Consider the following 15,081-nt stretch of genomic DNA (forward strand, 5'->3'; position numbering starts at 1 on the left):
AGTTTTTTGGAATCCAAAAAGTAAAACGAAATTCAAAATTTTCCGAATACCAATACCGAAAATAATATCGCTGAACGCCCAGAAGAACAGTAAATCGCAGCTTCTTCGGTTTCTTCTCCCTTCAGTCACTTTATTCCGGTGGAGTATGAGTTAATTTTCGCTTCTCTCAATTTATCGCATTGCTCGCATGCTTGGCTCTCTCAGTGTGTCGTTCTTCGGTTAGCGATAAATGGAGTATTTTTCCAGAGGGTTTTTCGCATTTTTTTTCCCTGTGTTCACACGTCGCCATACAGTCAATGCCGTTTTCGGCACTCACTCTCCCGTCGTGGCGCAGTCGGTCGGTCGGTCGGTCGGTCGCTCAGCAGTCGACAGCCGAGCAGGGAACCGAAGCAAGCCGAAGCTCGTTTGCTGGTGCTGTTGTTATTCCCCCTGTTCGGTCGTGTACTTTCAGATATTGTATGTGTCGTGTCGCTGTGACCGAGGAAAATATCAGACGGCCTGTTTAGTCTATCGTTTACCTCTCGACTTGACGCGCGGCCTCTGAGAGAAGACCTAGGCAGTGGCAGTGGCTCAGATGGGTGAAATATCCTGTGTGGACAGCCGTGAATCCGTGAGGAGTGCTAGTTTTTAGAGCTGAACCCTTCAGTAGGAAACAAACAACAGAAAAAAAAACCACAGGAAAGGCGCAACAGGACGGGCGCGAAAACAGTGAAAACCAGAAAAAGAAAGTCGATAAAAGGAAGCAGGAAAGGAAGAAAAAAAAGGGAAGTCGGGCTTTTGGACAAAAATTGCATCTGTCAGGATCGGGCTCGGAAACAACTGTCCTGTCGGGGCTGTTGTGGCTGTTCGGCGTGTTGGTGTGTGTGTTTTGATACGGTGCAACATCCTGCGTTGTTGAAAAACCCGAAAATACAGCACAACAAAACGGATGAAATAATAGATGCAAAGAAAGGGCAGCAGGATAGTAGTAGTGTGGGAAAACAGAATGTGCAACATGCTGTAATGTTTCGGGGTTAGAATTCGATGAAAATCGTGGTGGAAAAAAAATAGGTATCATTATTAATAGGGGATGATAAAGTGTGGCAGTTGAACCTGGATGACAGTTGTTGAAAAAGTATACTGTCTGGCCAGCAGAGTGCATCTTTTTTTATTTTTTGGTTGGTGAATAATCATCTTGTAACGGATTTAAATGTGTGTGATATTACAACGTGAAAAGCTCTGCGACATTGGCTGGAGGTAGAAAAAGAGGCGAACAACCGAATCCTGCCACCATACTATCATCAGTGATACGGTTTGAGTGCGACGTTTGACACACGAGTGAAATTATCGTAACGTGTAACAACAACGAAGAATCAGCAAATCGAAAATCGGTGAAAAGAAAACAAAGTGTCAAGTAATAACATATTCGCAGGGAAATTAAGTTGAAGCAATTGGAAGCGAAAGAGATAAGCGGCAACCGAAAAAAAATGTTGAGTGTTTGTGAATTATAAGTGAGGTAACGAAAGAAAAAAAAAGAAAAGAAAAGCAAAAAAAATCAATCAACGAAACCGCAGCTAAAGAGTTGTGTTGTCGTTGTTGTGAAAGAAGTGTTTACACTCGAGGAAGAGGAACAACACAACACCATAACAACAACGTTCCGGGAAGGGAGCCCAGTGTGAAGAACAATCACAGTAGGCCAACTTACAGGATACTGATTCTGAGTGCAAACAAAAAAAAGCGTGTTTTGCGTGTTGTTCGAAAAGTGCACAGAAACGAAAGAAGTCATCTCCAAGTCAGTGTTTATTGAATAAGCAGGAAGTGAAACTTGTGTCCGGTTCGGCGAGGAAGAAGAAGAAGAAGATCATCGTCGACAGCAAAGAACGAGAAGAGATTGTTCAGAATTCTAGTAGCAGTTGTTGACCCGTAGCACCGTAGCACTCATAGAAAACACACACGCACACAAACACATACACACACAGGAAAAAGGAGTACAAGTGCAGGTCACCCCAGAGACAACAAACAAACTGTTTAGATATCGAAGAAGAAACAGTCACATTTTGGATTAAGTAGCTGTCGACGAATGAAGTTGCTGCCGATCAGTTGAATGGATTACCAACGAAGCGCGGACATTAATATCTAAACAGGTAGGTCATGACGAGAACCTGTTACGCAACTGTTAAGATCGGCATAGAAAACGGTGTCGGTTGGTTGGTTGGTTGGTAGTTTCATTAGAGGCAGACTGGCAGGCAGGTGGCGAAGCTGTAGTTGGTAGTTCAGCACGCGACTTACTTCTGACAGCTGATATAGAAGCAGCAAGCTGTTGATCGAAGATATGAAGTAGAAGAATAAAACAGTAACAAACAAAACAAAAAAAAAAAAAAGAAAAACACGCAAGCGAGAATGAGAGTGAGGGAGAAATTATGAAGAGTCCGAAAAAGGTGTGCCATCAGCAGTCCGGCAGGACACCTGTTTCATTCGGAATGACGTCTGGTGGTGCCCCGCTCGTACACTCGTACCGGGAAGGGGGGAGGGCGAGGGCGGCCACGATGATCGAGTGCACTTCTGAGAGGATAAAATTACACCGCCTGTCAGGATCGCGTTCGGGCGGCTGCTCGTAAGGGTTGTGTTTTTTATTTTGCTATCGACCAGTTCCTGTGTGTGTGGTGACAGGAACCCAACACAGTGAAAAACGAGATTGATTGATCGAATGGGCTTTGCTCCGGAAACAGGGTTGCCATCCGTTCGGACATTGCTCAAGTATTTTCATCCTTAGATTTGAATATGTATCAAAGCAAGGTGCCAGACTTATGCATCTAAATCAACCGTTTTTTGTCGTGAATACGACTTGCTTTACCATGGGGTGCCTTTTCAAAATTTACCCTCTGAGAGAGCGATAAGTTTTTGATCCTGAATATCTCTTGTTGTATCTAACGAATCAACATAATTTTTGTTACATACCATCGGAAATATGATCACAGTTTTATGATAAAACTTTCAGTTGTGTGACATAATCTCAAATAATTCAAAATTAAACTTTTCTGAAATGTTTGGTATAAACGAGTATCAAAGAGGATAATTCATAAGGCGCGTTTGCCTTCCTCGTATTTTTAAAGCTCAGTGATCTGTGAAAGGATTTATATAATCTAACTACCAATAGAATCGAAATTTTTCAACTTAAACGTGTATAGCAAAAGAATTGAAGCATTTCAATAGTACATTATTGAAAAACCTGTCTCATTTGACCCATGTCAATACCAGCCAATCAGAACGCGTTCTGAGGAAGAGAACAAAATATCTGCTGCTGTACAACAAATCGTTCGAGAAAAATGTTCCGAAAAGTTTTGAATATCGTAGTGAGTTCCACAATTTGGTCCTTCTGAAAGGCAGGAATGAATCCGGATGCATCCTGATAGTTTCTTTCAATGAAATGCAAATCGAAATGAAATAATCGAAATTAAAATTCTATATGCTGCTATTTTTATAGCCGTTAGAACCGCCCATTAGTGAAAAAGCTACAAACGAAATCACGTAAAAAGAAACTTCTTAACAAAAATTGGATCAGTTTGGATTCTATCGCCACTGCGAGCAGATGTATTTTGTGTCGTTTGCAAAGCTTCGCTTCCGACAAGAGCGATTACGTCACAGCTGCCAGTCATTTGCATTGGTGAAAAAGCAACGGTGAAGAACATCACACAAAATCAGCCGTTCTAATGGCCCTAAAAGTTTTCTAAAGAACTATTAGGATCGAACTATTAAATCGAAGGTAAATATCCTCAGTTTAGTGCAAATTTAGAACTGTTTGATTTGATTTGTGCTCTTTTCGGCTGTGTGAAATTCTCAGTAATCGAGGTCAAGTGAAGCCTTTTTTTTGCGAAAAATGTGAAAAAGGGGAATACCCACCCGCCTTTTTTCTATGAAGGGCGAATCTTGCAAATGTAAACAATTGGAGTTTCTTTTTCCTTTGAATAATTGTTTCAAAATCCTTTCTTTTTTGCTTGGAATCCTATCCAAATGAGGTTTTCCTCATTGTTTCTAAAAGTTTAAGTAGTTAAACTTTTTTTTAGTGATTTGTGGATATCACACAATTGAAAATTTAAACGTAAACTGCTGATCATATTACTGACGGCATGGGGAAAGAATTATGTCGTTGCGTTTAGTACTACTTAGGCTGTGAACCATTTTGAGCGGTTGGTTATTTTTGGCAGATCGATAGTTATTTTCCGACACTGAAAAAAATCTTGCAAAGAAAATTCTAATATCAATTCTTTAGTGAAAATTATTTCCAGTGCACAGTACACCCAAATAACTTTCCATCCGTCAAATTTTCAAATGGGCCCCATTTTTGGTGAAATTTAACCACTCGACACAAAATAACCGCTCAAGTGTCAGATTTCAACCAAAAGATAAAATTAACCGCGAAATGGTTCACAGCCTGTATTGCCTTGTATTGAATCTGGTTGTCACCCTTTTTCTAGGGGGAGAGGAGCGAGGATTGAGAGGCAGTTTGTTCGTGGTTCGTCTCGTCATCCATTGCCGTGGTATTGTTGTTTTTTTTTTTTTTTATAATAAAATTTTTATTGGGCTCATTTGCGTTAGCTTAACGTGGCCGATTGTCTTGTTGTTAGGTGGAAAAGAGTGGAAGCCGTATTATGGGGCGACCTGCTCCCCTAGAGTTAGTAAAGGAGTGTCAGGAGGGTGGGACCTATACTGTATTGATTTTGAACATATTTTGATATTACAAATCATTCATTAATAGCTTGCATCTTTTAAACACACTTTGCATTTCCGGGTTCTCGACGTTCTCCAGATTGTAACGAGGAAGAGACTATACTAAACTCGGATGCTTTGTTGGTGTACTTTGATGTTGGTGTGTCATTTATGGATGGTTTCCAGCAATTCAGCTTGACCAGTGTTTAGTTCGTTTGGGGTAGGACCACTGTAGAAGAAAGAAAGAGAAAGAGAGAGAACTAGATTTGCACGTTTATAGCTTTGAGGAAGTTATAGAGGTAGGTCATGTAAAGGAGATCTCTGGTTGCCAAAACGTCACGGACTGGAACATAAGGTGGTCTACCTTGGGCCCGAAGGGAATCAATTAGCTGGAGTCTGACGTCGCAATACTCGGAGCACACCCAAACAACATGCTCGATGTCATGATAACCGTCTCCGCAAACGCAAAGATTACTCTCACTAAGGCCAACACGATGAAGATGCGCTTTGAGCAAAGAGTGGTTGGACATAAGTCTTGACATTGTGCGAATAAAGTCCCGGTTCACATCCAACCCTCGGAACCAAGCTTTCGTCGATACCTGCGGTATAATGGAATGTAACCACCGTCCTAGATATCCATCATTCCAGGAGGTTTGCCAGCTGACGAGTGCCTCTTGACGAGAACGACTGAAAAATTCATTGAAGCAGATTGGTCTTTCATAGGTTTCACCTTGTAATGCGCCCACCTTGGCCAGTGAGTCCGCCATCTCATTACCCCTTACGGAACAATGTGATGGGACCCAAACCAAGGTAATCCGGTATGATTTTTCAGATAAAGCACTCAGTTGTTCCCGTATTTTCCCCAGGAAATACGGCGAGTACTTTCCAGGCTTCACTGAGCGAAGAGCCTCGATAGAGCTGAGACTGTCCGATACAATGAAGTAGTGGTCTGTGGGCAAAGTTTCAATGATCTCAAGGGTATACTGAATTGCAGCTAGTTCTGCGACGTAAACTGAAGCCGGATCACTGAGTTTATAGGAGGCGGTGAAATTTTCATTAAAAATACCGAAGCCAGTGGACCCGTCGAGATGTGATCCGTCAGTGTAAAACATTTTATTACAGTCGACTTCTCTAAATTTGTCATTAAAAATATTTGGGATCACTTGAGGGCATACGTGATCCGGGATTCCATAAATATCTTCATTCATGGATGTGTCGAAAAACACCGTAGAATTAGAAGTATCATAGAAACGAACACTGTGAGGATTGTAGAAAGAAGAATTATTGTTACGTGACATGAAATCAAAGTACAATGTCATAAATCGGGTCTGAGAATTAAGCTCGACTAGCCGTTCAAAGTTATCGATAACCAACGGGTTTAAGACGCTACATCGAATGAGTTGTCGATATGAGAGATCCCACAAACGGTTTTTCAACGGGAGAATTCCCGCCAGTACCTCGAGACTCCCCGTATGAGTAGACTGCATACAACCCAAGGCTATACGCAAGCAACGATACTGGACTCTCTCCAGCTTGATAAAGTGTATTTTCGCGGCTGAACGGAAACAGAAACATCCATACTCCATCACTGACAATATCGTTGTTTGGTACAGCCTTATAAGATCTGTTGGGTGAGCTCCCCACCAAGTCCCGGTCACTGTACGTAGAAAGTTGATTCTTTTTTGGCATTTTCGTTTCAGATACCTAATGTGACATCCCCAGGTACCTTTGGAATCGAACCAGACTCCGAGGTATTTGAATGTGAAGGCCTGAGCTATGGTTTGACCCATTAGTTGAAGCTGTAGTTGTGCAGGTTCACGCTTCCTGGAAAATACTACCAACTCAGTTTTCTCCGTGGAGAATTCGATACCCAGCTTTAGAGCCCATGTAGACAAAGTGTCTAAGGTAGTTTGTAATGGTCCTTGCAGGTCGGTAGACTTGGATCCTATAATAGACACCACGCCATCATCTGCAAGTTGCCTTAACGTGCAAGAATTTTCAAGACATTCATCGATGTCATTGACGTAAAAGTTATAAAGAAGGGGGCTGAGGCATGAGCCCTGGGGAAGGCCCATGTAACTAATTCGTGAGGTCGTCAAGTCTTCATGTGTAAAAAACATGTGCTTTTCCGATAATAAGTTGTGCAAAAAATTGTTGAAAAGTGGGGAAAGACCATGCTTGTGCAGCTTCTCCGAGAGAATTTTTATGGAAACTGAATCAAAAGCCCCCTTTATGTCCAAGAATACTGATGCCATTTGCTTCTTGTGAGCGAATGCCATTTGAATTTCTGTAGAAAGCAGCGCAAGGCAATCGTTCGTTCCTTTGCCTTTACGGAAGCCAAATTGTGTATCTGAAAGCAAGCCACTTGTTTCCATCCATTCATCGAGACGAAACAGAATCATTTTTTCCAGCAGTTTCCGAATACAGGAAAGCATTGCAATCGGCCGATACGAGTTGTGGTTGGAGGCTGGTTTGTCCGGTTTCTGAATAGCGATAACCCTCACTTGTCTCCAGTCTTGAGGAACAAAGTTCTGTTCGACGAACTTGTTGAACAAGTTCAACAGACGTTTTTTCGCGATATCGGGAAGATTTTTAAGCAAATTGAATTTAATTTTATCACGCCCTGGGGCATTGTTGTTGCACGATAAGAGGGCAAGAGAAAACTCCGTCATCGTAAAGGGGGTATCGTTTTCAGTGTATCGAGAGGACGCGACGCGATAGGTATTCGATTCCCGAACAAAATCCGGGCAAACTTTCTTGGCGAAGTCAAATATCCAGCGGTTTGAATATTCTACGGATTCGTTATTAGTGGTTGCATTTCTCATACGACGGGCTGTATTCCACAGAGTGGTCATCGATGTTTCCCTAGATAGGCCATTGACGAACCGACGCCAGTAACCTTTTTTTTTTGCTTTAATCAGATTTTTCATGGTCTTTTCTAATGATGCATATTTTTCGTAGTCTTCGCGCTTGCCACTGTTCCCGAATTTTTTATACGCGGATGATTTTGTTTTATATATTTCCGAGCACTCTTTATCCCACCATGGGGTTGAAGGTCGCGTAGTGATTGTAGTTTTGGGTACTCGTTTGGTCTGGGCTTGAATCGCGGCGTTGAGGATCAAGTCAGCTAGGGATTTGTATTCTTCTTCAAGCGAATCTGGTTGTTTCGTTTCAAGAGCTTGGGATACCGCGATCGAGTAGGAATTCCAGTCGATGTTTTTCGTGAGATCATATGTCATATCGTCTGATGTCGGTGTTTGTGCACCAGTGGATATTGAAACCAAAATCGGCAAGTGATCACTACCGTGGGGATCAGGGATTACCTTCCACTTGCAATCTAGCTGTAGTGATGTCGAGCAAAGGGATAAGTCCAGCGCACTAGAGCGGGCTGGCGGTCTTGGATTGCGTGTCATTTCACCCGTATTTAAAATTGTCATATTGAAGTTGTCGCACAGATCATAAATTAACGAAGAACGGTTATCATCATATAGGCAGCCCCACCCCGTACCATGCGAGTTAAAGTCTCCTAAAACTAACCGCGGAGTGGGAAGAAGCTCCATGATGTCTGCAAGTCGTCGATGCCCTATCGAGACTCTGGGAGGTATGTAGCTAGAAGCTATACAAAGATCTTTGCCTCTAATTCTGATTTGGCAAGCAACAACTTCAATGCCCGGGATCAAGGGGAGGTTAATTCGATAAAATGAATAGCACTTTTTGATCCCTAAAAGAACCCCTCCATAGGAGTCTCCTCGATCCAGGCGTATAATGTTGAAATTGTGGAAGTCAAAGTTTATATTTGAAGTGAGCCATGTTTCACACAATGAAAATACGTCGCAGTTACGCGAATTTATCAAAAATTTGAAAGAATCTAATTTTGGGATGATACTTCTGCAATTCCACTGGAGTATAGTGATCATATTCTCGATTTCTGTAGGTATTTCAGCCATCGATAGATACGATCGCTGTAAGGAGGGGCCATTGTTCAGTCAACTGTTTTAAAAATGTTCTTACTGTTGGTAATAAAGCCGTTAGAATACTTTTAAGAGGATCAGTTATATTGAAGGCTGTTAATATCCAGTCCACGATATCAGAGAGTTTCAGTAATCCAACGTTTGTCGGGTTTTCTGGTTGTGTTTTGGGATCACTTGGGTTTTTCAGTGTCCCTGGAAGTGCTGGAAATTCCTGGTTGTAATTCGATTTTCGAAATCCAGGAGGTATTGGCTTCGGCTCTGTGACATTGTTGTTTTGGTTCCGTTTTAATATTTTAGTTTCTAGTATTTTAAGACCTTTGCGAGGAAGCTTAGGAGAGGACATAATTGGTCGTTTCCTGTTTGTTCCTAGCTGAACAGAAGAAGGTCCTTCGTCGGGGTCATTTGAAACATCAGCGTCAGTCGACAAAAAAGCGAATGGGTTGTCAGAGATATGTGGAGTAGCTCGTTTGAGGATTTCCGCGTAAGATCGTTTGGAGTGCTCCTTCACGGTTCGCTTGAGCTTTTCCTCGCGTTGCTTATATTTAGAGCACTCAAAAAGAGCATGCGGATTCTCACCACAGTAAATACACTTTTCGATTGACTTCCTGCAGGAGTCATCTCTGTGTCCCTCACCACATTTACCACATCGTGGTTTGTTACAACAGACTTGAGCCGTATGTCCCATCTGTTTGCAGTTTGAGCAGTGCATTACTTTCGGTACATACAACCGAACAGGTAGACGAACCCCTCCCACTACAACGTAATTCGGAAGTGCAGAACCGGCGAAGGTCACACGAAAAGAGTTTGATGGATGATACTTTCCATCTTGTGTCGATTTAGAGTGCAATTGCTTGCACTCCAATATCTTCACTGGTTGAAGGTCGGGATTTTTGAAGCGGCCAATCCCATCCTTCATCAGATCTTCGACAGTTAAACTTTCTTCGTGGACCACACCGTCGATCTCCACCATCCGAGAAGGTACGTAGACGCGATATTCCCTCGTGAAAATCTCATTGGTAGCAATGTCGTTTGCTTGTTTTAGATCAGTCACGACAACGCGCAGTTTGTTCGGAGATACTTTGTCCATGTGTTTTACTGCCGAGTAGTGTTTAGTCAGATCTCGAGAAATATTGAGGACTCTGAGGGATTTAGCTATGGGCCGGAAGTAAACCACCCAAGGGCCATCCGATCCGTCATCCTGATAGACCTTCTGACGGATTGGTGGTTTTCCCAGAGGGGGAGCGGGGATATCCATTTCAGATGTATCACTATCAGGATATTCATCCAAACGTTCCTCATCTCTAGGTTTATCATCATCTTCCCCGAGGTTCCCCTCATCGGAAGACATATTTTCTGTGCAGGAGAAACAAAGTCTCCCACACTATCAAGGAAAATAGAAAAAATAGATAGGATAGTGCGAAGTAGGAAAAAAGTTGAAATATAAAATGAAAAAAACTACTTCACCGGTATGGTTTGTTGAGCTGATGGGTGAGTTGGTCCTTTGCTTGGATTATTTCTCTCGCGTGACCTTGATGATCCAGTCACTCACTGCTGGTGCCGATGCTATTGAAGCGACAGGTAGAAATGGTCGCAAGCAAGTGTGTATACCACTGTCTGCTGCCGGTGTTTATCACTCGATCAACCACTGGATCTAAGAGAACAAAAAAATGTTTCCTCCAGCCCTTGCTAGGGAAACACCTTCGCACTCGAGGTTTAGTAATCGATACCGTCCCGATACGGAGCGAAAAAACAACAAGTGTATCGCGGACGACTGCTCGGATACGAATGATGGTATTGTTGTTGATTTCGTTGCTAGATGCTGTAGATGCGCCTTGTTGTACATTGTTTGCAGTTGCTGGTTGGTTGGATGGTAAGCTGTTAACTGCAGCTGGTGTACTTTGTTCTATAGGGGATACGTTGGATGGTTTCGTTGAACAGGATGCTTCACTGTTGTTGGTGACTGTCACAGGTGTACTGGGGTTGCTTGGAGTTGGTCCTTTGGTGTAGTTGTCTCCTTGTCCAGTTTATTACATGGCTTACCGCAGTGAACAGCTTTTTGACAATATTGACATGTGGCTATCTGATTGTCATAGGTAACAAGTGATTTGCACGGGATTCTTGTATCCTGACCGAATGTCACATAAGAAGGTATAGGCCTCCTCAAGCGCATGCGTAACAAACGTACGCCATTTAGAATACCGGGGAAAAAATTCTTCTACTTTTCTTTTTCGATAGAGAGAATCTCTCCATAGTTTTGCGAATATAAGGATCGATGACGCTTGAGGGAAGATCATGCACACGCACTTCTATAGCACTATCTTCCATATATACTGGAATGTTGTACTTGATATTTTCATGCTCAACATAGTGCACATTGTTATTGTCTTTTGCGAATTGAATTGCATCCAACTCTTTATAGAACTGAATATAAACAACATTGTTGGTCTTATTGCATTTTGAAGTAAATGCACACGTTTAATGTCAAGATGCATTTGCTCCTTAAGCAAACCTTCAAGTTCTCGTATCGAAGGTCGAATTTTGCACTGCCTGAAGTCAACAACAATTGTATTCTTCCGTACCGGCGGTAGCTTTTGTTCGTTTGGTTCACTCATTCCGAGATCGTTCTATTGTTCACTACACAATACTGTACTTGGATGCTTCTGTCCCGAACGTAATCGGTTTTGTTTTTTCGACAGACTTGGATGAGATGAGAAAGCGAACTGATTCTGAACTGTTGAACTGATCACTGAACCTGTGTATTGGAACTGAATTCGAGACCAGGATTCTGATTCTCAGTTGCATTTTAACTACAGAATTCAGGCCCAAAATTCAGTTTTCAAATTAGGATCCAAAATTCAGTGCTAGAATCCGGATTCGAAATTTATTTCAAAAAATCTTCAGAATGTAGTTGTTGAATTCAGTTATAGTTCTAAAATTGTAGAACTCAATTTTGGAATCTAGAATTCTAGACTTGCATTTTGGTTTAAAATTCAGAATTCAGTTTAGAAGTGCAATCAGGAAATTCAACTTAATTTTGGATCGTAGTTCTGTTCCTGGATTTCGGTTCTGAAGTTCCAGAGCTTCAGTTTCCGAATTCTGAACCTGAGTTCCAAATCCGAACTTCGGGCGGAAATTTTGGAACTGAATTTGGTCTAAAGCTCAATTTCAATATCAGGATTCATTTTCAAAATTCAGATCCAAGTTCACAATTAATTTCCGAAATTTACTTCCAAAGTTCGGACCAAGAATCAAGATCCTGATCTCGGATCCCGGTTTAGTTTTCAGTTTTGAAACTGAATTTCTTAACTGAACTCTAGAAATGAATTCTGGATCTGGATTCTGGTTTGAACTGAACGAGTCAACTACGCAGGCTAGAACGAATGAAGCAACAAATTTTTACTTTCTTTATTTATCAAGCATATATTCTAGCGCTAATTTCGAGTTATTCGAGGATATCATACTACTAAAAATGCTTTAGAAAATTGCTGATTATATTTCCTATGACGCGAAGAGAAAATTAAATTGATACGTTAAATTTAAAAAGAGATATTTCCGACCAAATTTTATCACTCTCCCAGCGGGTTAATTTTGAAAAGATGACCCACACAGATAAAAATATTTTGTGAATTTACATCTATTTTCATGCACATATTTAGAGCAGGTAATTAAACATAAAGTTACTTTACAACTCTGTAGGTTTCAATATAATTTAATCGCAAACTAAGCGTTAATTTAAAGATGCGGTTATATTCATTGAAAATTCAATGCAATCCGATTTAGTTTTGCATCGATGAAAGTTTTCAATCAAAATTTCGATTCAACCCATGTCTATTCCATGTTACGATTGATTTACATGTCGTGTAAATTTCATTATTTCTTTCTGTGCATAGTGAAGTAAGACGTATTCGTGTCAAAAAAACGGGAAAATTTTCTAATTAGAATCTATTAGACTTACCTATTTGCATATTTCAACTGATAAGGAGTGTATCGAAAATAAGCTATCCACAAATTTTTCTTTCAAATTATGATAAAAAACGATATTTTATTCAAACTAAAAATTGATCCTTTATTGTACGAGGTTAAACTTGAGCATAATGAAAACCGGATGAAATTTAAATTTTTCCTTCATGAATTTTCGAACTGTTTGTCGAACGCTCTTCATCAAGTTTCGGACAAGTGTTGCATCGCATTTTTCGGACGCTTAAGCCAAAATATTTTTGAGCTCCTGCAGCTCCTGCTGCCTTACCAGTCTTCTTGAAGATCCTTTTCACGATTGCCCAGTAACGTTCGATGGGTCGAAGCTGAGGGCAATTTGGTGGATTGATATTTTTCTCAACGAAATTTATACCCTTTTCCGTAAGCCCATTGAGAGTGGTTTTGGCATAGTGAGCCGAGACTAAATCCGGCCAAAACAGTGGAGTTTACTATGCTTCTTATATAAAGGCAGCAATCTCTTCTGGAGACACTAAGATCGATAGATTTTTCATTTATAGTTCCGGTAGTCTAAAAACAGGTTGACTTCAAACCACAGGAACATATTGCTTGCCATACCAGTCCGCAGCGCACACATCCTCCCCAAAGACGACAGTAAAGTATTGTGAACCTGGAAGGGTTTTTTAGTCCTCCTTTACATAAGTCTCATCGTCCATCAAAACGCATGCATTCGGACACTGCAAAATAAGCGAATACAATTTCCGGGCCCTTGTTGCTGCTCGCTCCTTCTGTTCTACACTTTGTTTCGAGATTTTCTGCTGTTCTGATTTTTTCTTCATGATTCGAGATACCACTTTCTGGTCCAGTTTCGGGTTGGAAGAACTGGGTTTTCTGTCTCTTCCAGGTAGCTCATCCAAAGAATAGTGTTCCCCAAACTTATTAATGATGGTTTAAACACTGGCATGATGAATTTCATAGTAATAGCCTTCTCACATAGCCATGTATCCAGAACCTTAATTTTCAATTCCTTTTCAATACGCGACATTTTGAACGCAGAGTAAACAAACGAAAGCTGACAGCCAAACGCACAGCATGCTGTGATCTGAGCATAAAAAACCATCACAAATACATGCGTACAGCACAAATGTATGTGGATAGCTTATTTTCGATACAGTCCTTATTTTCTCCCCCAAGACCGGAAATAGTAACCGCAAGTTCAATTCATTACTCCGGAACCGAAGGTCGAATGCGAATAAAATTCAAAAGCACCCCCGTAGGTTTTAATAGCCGGTGTTTCATTTGAATCTAGAAGTTTATGAAACCCGATCCATTCATCTTCGTCTTTAGTTTGGATATTCAGGTTTTCCCTTGAATTTTTCGGCAACAATTCTTCTTCGGGAAGTCCTTTTGAAATCCGGCGTATTCGGTAGTTGAAAATCAAAATGGAAATAAGAATTCAGGCAAATGTGGACGATCTCTACACTATTATCAGCCGTTACCAAATTTTCGGTCCAAACCTACCCAAAATCAAGTAAAGTGCATCTCCGCAAATTTTAGGTAACTAGTGTATTATATAATGGAAAGTCCCAGACTTAACACATAGATGGCGCATGTTTTATTGCAGTCAACGTTTTTTTCAGTTAATACTAACCTTCAGAAGACAGCTGTTTAAATTTCGTGATATTCTATTCATTATGATGGAAGGAAAATGTTTTCGGAACAATGGATTAAAAACAATTACGTGTTTTAATTTTACACTGCTGCTTCTTGATGGCAAAAAAAATACCGTTCAAGCGAAGCAATGGCTTGAAAAGTGTTATGGAGACTGAGACGCTAACACCAGAAAACCAGTGGCGTCTGGTACTCATGTGCACCTCGTGCACTGAACAACTGGTCGAATAGGCTCTGTGAGAACTTGTATGCACACATTCAGGAGAGACTTCAGTAGCCTATGCTTATGGCAGTTGAAAACAAATTGCTGTCTCAGTTGCAACGTCGAAACGGTTCTGATATCATACCATATAAACAGTGCACAACCCGTAAATTCTGTCACGAGACGCCAATGCAGCAAACATCAAAAAATCCACAAAATCGTTTTGAAGTATCGAAAAGTGAAGTTACGTGAGTTAGCTGACATCGTAAAGATGTCAAAAGAACGTGTTGGCTTTATATTGCATGAACATTTGACTACGAGAAAGCTCTGTTCACTGTGTTGATGATTCTGAGCAGTGTTCGGCCATGTTTAAACGTAATAAACCGGAATTTTTGCGTTGATATGTGACAATGGATGAAACATGGAGTCATCACTTCACTGCAGAATAAAAACGACCGTCATCTTTGTGGTGAGTGACAACTGGTGAACCTCTTCCAAAGCGCCCGAAAGCACAACAATTGGCTGGAAATATTATGGCCTCGTTATTTTGGGATGTGCGTGGTGAAATACTTATCGACTATCTTGAGAAAGGAAATACCATTAACAGCGAATATTATA

The 15,081-nt window shown here is 41.0% G+C and overlaps 1 protein-coding gene across 2 annotated transcripts in view; it reads left to right on the forward strand.

Moving 5' to 3' along the window:
- The first annotated feature begins 501 nt into the window (after nucleotides 1–501).
- Nucleotides 502–15,081, forward strand: part of LOC131435537 (zinc finger MIZ domain-containing protein 2) — a 210,442-nt gene continuing 195,862 nt past the window's right edge. For both annotated transcript variants that reach the window (XM_058603543.1, XM_058603542.1), the window contains exon 1: nucleotides 502–2,123. The gene's annotated coding sequence lies outside the window, so the exon portion shown is untranslated. The remainder of the gene's footprint in view (nucleotides 2,124–15,081) is intronic.

The sequence above is a fragment of the Malaya genurostris genome, chromosome 3 (genome assembly GCF_030247185.1).
Source record: "Malaya genurostris strain Urasoe2022 chromosome 3, Malgen_1.1, whole genome shotgun sequence".
Taxonomy (NCBI): Eukaryota; Metazoa; Arthropoda; class Insecta; order Diptera; family Culicidae; genus Malaya; species Malaya genurostris.